The sequence below is a fragment of the Ricinus communis genome, chromosome 7, assembly GCF_019578655.1.
Source record: "Ricinus communis isolate WT05 ecotype wild-type chromosome 7, ASM1957865v1, whole genome shotgun sequence".
NCBI lineage: Eukaryota > Viridiplantae > Streptophyta > Magnoliopsida > Malpighiales > Euphorbiaceae > Ricinus > Ricinus communis.
This window is the reverse complement of record NC_063262.1, coordinates 13,172,156-13,182,447: the sequence shown is the minus strand read 5'-3', so window position 1 is coordinate 13,182,447 and position 10,292 is coordinate 13,172,156. Positions and strand designations below refer to the sequence as shown.

Here is a 10,292-nt window from a genome sequence, read left to right as displayed (position 1 = left end):
ATTCAATCTTCAATTCAACCGCCTCATCATCTTTAGAGACTCGTAGATCAATAATCTATAGTGACAACCTGAGGGTTCCCTCAAATACAATATCATCAACATCTATTTTCCCTTTACTGGTTCTTTTATTTTTATGATTCTAGAAACATGTTAGGATTGATTTCAAATATTTTATATCACTTTATGTGATTAAATCTAAGGTTTTTATATGTCTTTGTGATGTTTATGTATGCTCGGATTTAAATATGATAACATGAGTGTCTTGGATTTTGAATATGATAATTTGAATGTATTGGATTTTAGATGATAATTGGAATAGTTAGAGTAGAATGTTAGATTTATGGCTTTTCTTTAATAATTATGTGATTGCATAAATTTTTTAGGGTTGAATGATTAAAATCTAGAATATGCCATGTGAAGTTTTATTTAACTTATATCAGTATTTTTTGCTTTCTAGGTGTAGGCGGCAGTTTCGAACGTGCACCCAAATGTCTTTAGCGACTACGGCACATAAGACTTTTTAACCTAATTAGAAACACGCTAACTAGTCACTGAGACTAGCGCGGGGATGGGAGTAGCCACCCGGTAATCATAGAGACGCTTTTACTAATGAGTGACATTTTTTAGATTCCATACAGAAGCTTACGCCACAAATTCCAGAGATGGATCAGAAGCCAACTTTCTATTTGTGTTTATTAGCTTTAATTTTATTGTTTAACAAATTATTCCCTATAAACACAAGAATTTACACACGGGCATATCGAATAATACACATAATTCACCTTAGAGTTGTTAGTCTAATTTACTAATAAATTATGTATATAGTCCATTTAATCTAGCCCAATTACATATTATGCTTTTAATTTCCAACCTTTAGGCTTAATGAACTACTTATCATGACAAGGATCGTTCCATGTGAATCTAATTCTAATAAAGCGTAGTTCTAACTAAAACATGCCAAGGTCCATTGAGTCTGCTTCAATTTTAGAGTTTAAACCCGATTAACATTGATTAGCCTATTGGACTATAATGTTCATGTTGGGTTCAATTTTAATCCTAAGTCTATATGGCCTATTTTAATTAATCAATTACATAACACATATTTAGTCATACAATAAAAAATAAACAAAATAAGATATAGGAAATAAATCTAGCTATTATAACCCGGCCTAAGACCTAAAAACCTAATATAGTATACAAAATACATCAAAACTCGGCAGAAGCCAAAAATTGTGACAAAATATTGCATAGTCGATCGGCATTACGCATAAAGCCGATCGTATGCCGATTAACTCAACGTAAAGCTAATTGGCTTTGCCTTGAGTCAATCAGCTCTAGGGTTCCAAGTAGGTTTTTCTGATTCGTTAGTGTATTCCCCGCATCCCAGATTCTCACATGCACATAGAATAAAAATTAATTAGATATGAAAGAAGTAAAATAAAAAAAATAAAATAGAAATCACAGAAACCAATCGATTGATCAAAAATCCTAGAAACTAAGAATGTACAGTAAACAAAGATGGCAAATTAATCATGTAATCCCATTAAACATACTTAATTATTGAATTATAATAAAAATATAAATCTAATGCATGTCTCTAATCAGATTCAAAATCCTAATTGGCAAAATTATCAGATTCAAAATCCTAGTTGTCATGACCCATTCTGTGGGCCCGTGACCGGCACCTAGAAAATGGGTAAGCTTAAGGCCACCGAATCCCATAGTAAGCCATACAGACCAATAATTCAAATAAACAGTTAACAAAATATAATTAATCATGACTGACATTTCATAAGTAATTCTATCAGGTCTTTATAACATCCCACGTCCAATATGGACCAGAATAATCACAACAAAATTAAAAGTTCTCTACTGCGGGCAGTCTAGAGTAAACAATAACAAAAGTATGAAGTACAAGTTATTTACAAAAAAGTCCGAAGGAGAAGAAGTCAGACTGTCAAAATGCAGGATGACGAGGAACTCTAACTGTCACCTGAAAAATAAAACTGAGACTATCAATCTCGAGAGTGAGTTAAAATCAAATAATCTTGTGACTATTGAAGTCTTCACAAAAAATAATAATTATTCAATCAGTATAACAAACCATGTACATCAAATACGAATCATATTATAATCATACCATAATTTTAAAAATAAAATAAATTTTTACATTTGCAGGACGAGTGGCTCAGTAGAACCTTAACTCCAATTACTAGTAGCCTTTCGGCTCTTTTAATCCAACAGGTCTGGCCCAGAGAGCAAACCTCGACCAGGGTCCTTACCTCCAGCCTGAACACTTAATTTCTAACCAAGCCGACGCCCAGAGAGCATCGGTCGACCAAGGCCTTACCTCCGACAATCAACTCTACTCAGCCCAGAGAGCAATGCTCGACCAGGGCAAAAATCCATAATAACCTCGTTAACTGTCTTTAATCATTACCGGTGCGCACACAGTCCTGATGTAACCCATCAGGGGGCATGTTCTACTAAAGCCTCATCCCTAAATCACAATCAACAAATATAATAATAATAATCATGGTCTAATAAAATCATTCAACACATTGAAATAAAGATTTAAAATTTCGAGGATCATGCAATTTGTGTGAAAAAATAATAAAGATCGTATTAATATAATATTAACTATCAAAATAACAATATATTATTACTAATAATAATATTAAAATTATTCTCAGTAATTAATAATTAAATGAAATTATTTATATTACGATACTAATAATCATATTAAACATGATTTTTAAAGTAGCATATCAAATTAGACTTGGCAATAATGCAGAGATTATGTGACTTTAACTCAAGGCTGGATTATCTAGTCACGACAAATATTCAATTAATAGACATTCTTAAATTTCTCTTAGACCTAGACTCCTAGAGTAGACTGCCTAAAATTAAATTAGACTCGAGAAATCTGTCGAAAATTCGAAAAAACTTTTCCTAAATTACAGACATTTAGCCCTCGTAAAATGGGTCCAGAACCTGCCAAAGACACATCAAATATGCTGCAATTAAATAACAGGAGCCGGGCCACAAGAACAACATTAATATTTTCCGACTCCGCAACACCACAACACAAAAAATTAAATTAAATTTATTTTTAAACTAGCCATCACAAGTAATTAATAGTCAAAGTAATTTTCTAATATTACAACATAATTTTTAGAGTCCAAATAAAATTATAAAAACAGAGTTGAAATTGAAATACTTCGGGCGTTTGGAAAACACCGGCGTCCGGTAGCCGGTCCTGCCAAAGGTGTCAAAATTCGAATCCGGAAGCGCCTGCCCAAAGCTCGAGTTGCGGAAAGTCCGGAAGTACAAGAATTTCAGCCGGAAAGTGGTTGGAAGGCGGCGGATCGGGGCCGGAAAGGTGATGCTTCGGTGACACTTCCCAAGGCTGTCGGCGGAGGAGAGTTGATTCCGGGGTTTTCTGGGGTGAGGAGCTCATTTCCAGCATCGGATCGCTGAAAACACACCGGCAAGAGGGCGAATGGCAAAACAGGCCCCTTGCTCTTGAAGGCGCCGGCGGAAAGGAGGAAGGGGAAGGGGGAGCTGCTGCTGGGCGGTGGGAGGGGAGGAGGGCGCTGGCGGCGGCACGCAGGCGGCGGGGAAGGGTGGGGCTGCCTGCGGGAAGGAGAAGAAAATGGGGGAGGAAGAGAAGAAGAGGAGGGAGGAGCGGGAAAGAAAAAGAGAAAAGAGAAGGAAAGGGGAGGGGAAGAAAAAGAGGGAAAAATAATTTTCTTTTCTTTTTTTATATATATATAAATATTATTATTATTATTATTATATTATTATTTAAAAATAAAATACTAGATATTACACTAGTGTTCTTATTATCAAATTTCAAAACTCAATTAACTAATAAATATGCATATCCATAAGAAATTCTAATCTAATCATATTAATTATAAAAAATAACAACAACCTTAATCATGTGTCTAAGAATAAAAAAATTAAAAAAAAAGGCAAAAAAACCAGTTTAGGATGGTGATAGATGTATGTTTAGAGGAATCCTCAGGTTGTCATTATAGTTGATGGTTTTGCAAGTCTCAGGTGATGAGGATGTAATTGAATCAAATATTGACTGGAAATCAAGTGTTGGACTTGAGATTGAAAATCTTATCTCTATAAAAATGTTTTCAAAAAATGACACTTTCATGACTGACCTTCTTTCTTAGTATTTCTTAAGTCTTCTGCCTAATAAATATCGATAATTTATTTTCTCTTTTTCTCTCTTGCTTGTTTTCTCTGAGTGTCATTCCCTTCAAAATCCTAAATGCCTTTTTCTATTTATAGAGGCAATATCGATAATCTCTATTTTTTAAAAAAAATAAGTTGATAAATTTCCAAATTTAATTCTTTAAATTAAAAATAATTATCATTAAAAATCCATAATTATCATAAGAAACCTTTTAGAATCTGTTGGACGTAAAATCGTTAAGAAAAATGACATCGAAGTAAAAAAAGCCCCAATCAGCACTGTGTACAGCCATTGGCTCTACACAAGGAAAGTCTAAGAACAAAAATTTGCAATTAGGTCCAGAATTTTGACCCTTGAATTTTATTTTTCTTAACAATTTAAGTCCAAATTGATTTTGAAAGGTAATTCCAATTGGATTAACCTCAATCCTAATCTCAGATTCGCCCGCCCTTCATCTCCTCAGACTCGAGAAGGCAGTAACTTTTATCATAGGACTTTCTATATTTTCCTCGATATCTAGATCCGACAAAATGGGTGGCGACACAAGAGTTTGTATTATTTTATTTTTTTTCTGGTTTAAATTAATTTGTTTTATGTCTTTGACCTTGTTTTTTTGAGTTTTAATCATGTTTTTATCTCTTGTGCATGTTCAATTGGCTTCAGAGTGAGACAATCGAAGTAAAGATGCAAAACTAACTATTACTAAGCCCTAAAGCCGATCGGCTCTGCGCTGAGCCAATAGGCTCTGTGTAGTGCCAATTCGGCTCTACATTAAGCCAAATCAGCTATGCACCAATTTTTGCCATATTTTTAGATTTTTTATTTTAGGAACTATTATACACTGTAACTTAGTTTATACATTATTCTTTTGATTTTTAGTTGTAGGAGGATTGTAATAGTTAGATTTACTGCAATCTTTATTTTTATTTATTTCTTACTTTATTTTGATAATAGAAAATAATTGTTATATGATTGTTAACTAGAATTGGACATCTAAACTTTGGCCCTAAAACTTGAACTTTGGCATGCAATTTGTAGTCCATTGGTTTAACATATTGGTAAGTTTAGACTTAAATTAAAATTCAATTAAACTCAGTGGGTCTTGCCATATTTAGTTAATTAATTAACTCACTAAGAATAGGATCAATAAATAAGGTCTTAATATGTAAGATGTAACCCATTTAGGTTTAAAACTTGATAATTAAAGCATAAATTGTAATTGGGCTTAGACTATATGGGCATTTGTACATAATTGGATAGATAATTAGCCTAATTATTTGATTGGGAATTGGGCTTAAAACGGGCCAGACCTAGGTAGACCTCACATACTTTAATGGATGCTTGTAGAAAATACAACTGTCGCATTTATAGAGAATAACCAATTAATTAAAGATAAAGATACACAAATAAAAAAGTTGGCTTCCGGATCCATCTTTAGATATGGTGAAGCTTCCTTATGGAATTAAGAAACGTAACTTAATTAGAAAAAGTATGCTGGAGAATTACCCGGGTGGTGAATCCCATCTCCGCGTTAGTTTCTGTGATTAGTTAGTGTGTTCCTATTAGGTTGAAAAGTCTTGCAGTGCTGTAGTCGCTAAAGACACTTGGGTGCATGCTGAAACCGCCGTCCACAATGACCTTGACATACACGAGCAAGGTGATGTACTAGGTAAGAGCTATTTGATAGATTTTGTAGCTTTTTGAAAGGAGGCAAGACATTTATTCGATGCTACTATCAGTGATTCTAATGCTTTTGATAAGTTTGCAGCCATGAACAACAAGCTTAAGCAAGCTAGGTATCTCTCTAGATTTTATGTACTTAAGCTGCCAGGATCCTCATTAAAGTTAGCTCATCAAGAACAAGCAAATTCAACACCTTTTTAGTCGAGTTGTTAGAGAAATGTAGTGATTCAAGTAACAAATTGAGTAAAAGAGTTTAATCTTTCACTTTTCTTTAGGTTAATATAATTTGGAAAGGATGAGTATCTTGTTTACTTGAATTTTACTCAAATTAGAGAGATCAAAATTCGAACGTACCAAAAGGATTAATGCTTCTTCTTTTTTTCTTAAATTTCAGTACTACTGAATGACAATGAGCTTAACATAATAATTAAAAAAAAAATTGAAATGGAAATAAATCTTAGAAATTGAAGACAAATTATATAAGAAGACCTTAAATTTGAAAAATATGACAAAACTATTCAACAATGCTAATAAAAGAAATTGAGAAAGAGAAATACAAATGTTGATTAGTAGTTATTTATAAAAAGAAGAGTAGTATGCTGTTACTTTTGGCTCCTTTTCTATCCCACATTGAAAGCTAAGAAAAGGAAGAAGTGGTCCCAAGTCTATAAATAATGGGTCTTCTCTCATTTTCCAAGTGTTAAGAATAACAATTGGCCTTATATTTCTATGGGCTAAATTGTATTTCTCTTCTTTCTGTTCTTAGTAATATTTCCTTGTAATTCTATTGAATTAAAGAAATATTATTTTGGTAGTGTCCGAGGAAGTAAGCATAATTTTGGCCGAACCTCGTTAAAGTTCTGGTGTTCCTTTTCTTATTATTTATTTAATAGTTTATTTATTGGGTAATTTTATAGGCAATGTATTGTACCTAAAGTTACCTAAGAATTTATTTATTAGTTGTAATTTTTCGTATAATTTATCCAATTGCAGTGGAAACTAATCCAATTTCCACAACAATTGATACTAGAGCCAGGTTGCTAAGTATGGTTTGTGGTTGCAGTTTAAATTGATCTTCCATATCAGAAAATAATCTAGGTCCTTCCGCATTGTATTTGAAAGCTACTAAATATAGGTCGGAGCAGAAATGGCTGACGGTGAAAGTACCTCTACACCAACCATAATAGTAGCACCAAATTCGTTAATTTTAATGAGAAATGCAGTGGTGAATTCCAGAATTGTGGTGGAGATAGTTGATGGTACTGGTCATTTCAGTATATGGCAAGGTGAGGTTCTAGATGCCTTATTCCAACAAGGTCTAGATGTTGCCATTGAAGATGAGAAACCAGACTGTATGGAGGAGAAGAAGCGAAAAATAATTAATGGATTGGCATGTAGTACAATTCGATCGTGCTTGTCCAAAGAGCAGAAATATGCATTCTGTAAAGAAACTTCTGCTAGTAAATTATGGAAAGCACTAGAGGAAAAATTTCTAAAAAAGAGTAGTAAAAATAAACTCCATATGAAGAAAAGATTGTTCAGATTCACATATGTTCCTGGTAGCATAATGAATGATCACATAACAAACTTCAATCAGCTTGTTGCTGACTTGATGAATTTAGATGTGACATTTGAAGATGAAGATTTGGCCTTGATGTTGTTGGGATCTCTTCTAGAAGAATTTGAATTCCTTGAGACTACTTTACTCCATGGGAAGGCTGAGGTGTCTCTCAGTGAGGTTTGTGCTGCTTTATACAGTTATGAATTACGAAGAAAAGATAAAAAAGATAGCTCCAATGGTGCAGTGGAAGCTTTGGTAGTGAGAGGCTGTTCAAAGAAAAGAAATAAAGGGAAGAAGGGAAGATCGAAGTCCAGAGTTTGGAAAGACCAATGCACCTTTTGCTGGAAAAAGGGACACTAGAAGAAAGATTGTCCGAAGCTGAAAGAAAAAGCCAAAGGGGCAGCTGTTGTAGATACAAATGTAGCTGAATGTGATTCTAATCTTTCATGAGTAATGATGCCATCAACCAGCAATTTAGGAGCTTGGATTCTTGATTTAGGCTGTAGCCACCATACGTGTCCCAACCGGAAGTGGTTTTCTGATTTCAAAGAAACAGAGGGTGGAGTTGTCTACACAGCAAATGACAACACTTGCAAAACTGTTGGAATTGGTTCAGTTCGATTGAGGAATCATGATGGATCAATTAGAATTCTGACTGATATCAGATATGTGCCGAGTTTGACAAGAGACCTTATTTCTTTGGGAGTTCTGGCAAGAAAGGGCTTCACTATTATCATTAAAAATGAAACTTTGAAGGTTATCTCTAGGGCATTTGTTATGATGAAAAGTGTTCAGCAAAGTAATAACTTGTATTACTATCTTGGTAATCCAGTTATTAGTACAACAACAACAGTTTCTAGTTATAATCAGGAACTAGAAGCAACCAGTTTATGGCATATGCGCTTGGGGCATGCAGACAAAAAATCCTTGAAACTTCTGGCAAATCAAGGATTATTACAGGGAGTGAAAGTTTGCAAATTTCTGTGAACATTATGTCAAGGGGAAACAAACAAAAAAGATTGAAGTTTAGTACTGCAATCCATGATACTAAGGGTATTCTGGATTATGTTCACTCAAATGTATGAGGACCCTCCAAGATAGCTTCAATGGGAGGCAAACATTATTATGTTTCTTTCGTTAATGATTTTTTCCGGAGAGTGTGGGTGTACACTATGAAGACAAAGGATGAAATGCTAGGAGTTTTTCTCACCTAGAAAAGGATGGTAGAAACTCAGATGGGCAGAAAGATCAAACTTCTCCGAACAGATAATGGAGGAGAGTATATAAGTGATCCTTTTATGAAAGTCTGCCAAGATGAAGGTATTGTGAGACACTTCACTGTCAGAAATATACCACAACAAAATAGGGTGGCAGAAAGGAGGAACCAGACTTTACTGGAGAAAGTTTAGTGTATGTTGTCCAATGCTGGGTTGGGCAGACAGTTCTGGGCTGAGGCTGTAACATATGCATTTCATCTCATTAATCGTTTGCCATCAACTACTATCAATAGTAAAACACCTTTAGAGGTATAGTATGAAAAACCTGCTACAGATTATAATTCTTTACATGTTTTTGGTTCCATTGCATATTATCATGTTAAGGAATCAAAGTTGGATCCGAGGGCAAGAAAAGTAATTTTCATGAGGATATCATCAGGTGTAAAAGGATATCGCCTATGATGCCCAGATTTAAAGAAGATAATATTCAATATAGATGTTATCTTTGAAGAATTTACTATGGTGAAAAAGGTATAAGAGCAGGATACAAATGGAGCTCCACAGCAGGTGGAGCATTCTCTCAAACAGGTGCAGTTTGATGATAGTAGAAGTACTGAACCAACAGTAGATCAGTCTGATAAATCTACTTCTATAGAAGAAGGGGAGTTAGAGGATGAATTAGATGATGAAGTAGAGGTTCCAGCATAAGAACCTCCACGACAACATGAATCAATTGCATTGAGTAAGACAAAGAGAAACACCAGAAAACCTGCTCATTTTGAAGATTTTGTAACCTTAGTATCTTCAAATGTTGATGTTCCGGCAACTTATATTGAACCTGTATAGAGCTCTGAGGCAGATAAGTGGAAAATGGCTATGGAGGAAGAAATGCAATCCCTTGAGAAAAACTAGACATGGAAGTTAGCTAGTTTGTCTTAGAGAAAGAAGGAAATTAGTTGTAAATGGGTATTTGTAAAGAAGGATGGATTTCCTAACAAGAATGATGTTCGCTACAAGGCAAGATTGGTAGCTGAGGGCTATGCTCAGAAGGAAGGAGTTGACTACAGTGAAGTTTTTTCTCCAATGATGAAGCATTCTTCCATTAGAATATTATTGGCCTTGGTAGCACAATTGAATTTGAAACTAGTTCAAATGGATGTAAAAACTGTATTCTTGCATGGTGATTTGGAAGAGGAAATCTACATGGATCAGCTTGAAGGATTTAGGGTTGCCGGAAAAGAAAATTTGGTGTGCAAATTGAATAAATCATTATATAGTTTGAAACAATCACCAAGGCAGTGGTACAAACGATTTGATAAGTTTATGATAAGGCAAAGATGCACAGAAGCAAATATGATCATTGTGTATTCTTGAAAAGGCTATAGGATGGATCCTTTATCTATCTTCTCTTTTATGTTGATGATATACTGATTATATCGAAGAACAGAGGAGAAATTGAATAGATAAAAGGCTCAATTAAATCAAGAGTTTGAGATGAAGGATTTAAGTGAAGCTAGAAAGATTCTTGGTATGGAGATAAGCAGAGATAAAAAATTTGGGAGACTTTGTTTAACTCAGAAGGAATATCTGAGAAAGGTACTGAAGCGATTTGGAATTG

General features: G+C 34.3%; 1 long non-coding RNA gene across 1 annotated transcript; it reads right to left on the bottom strand.

Moving 5' to 3' along the window:
• Positions 1 to 1,768: 1,768 nt before the first annotated feature.
• LOC107261026 lies at positions 1,769 to 2,809 on the bottom strand. The gene is made up of 2 exons (XR_007216548.1): positions 2,171 to 2,809; positions 1,769 to 1,993 (listed from the first exon to the last, which is right to left on the bottom strand). It is a non-coding gene; the product is annotated as an uncharacterized LOC107261026 (long non-coding RNA).
• Between the last annotated feature and the right edge of the window lie 7,483 nt (positions 2,810 to 10,292).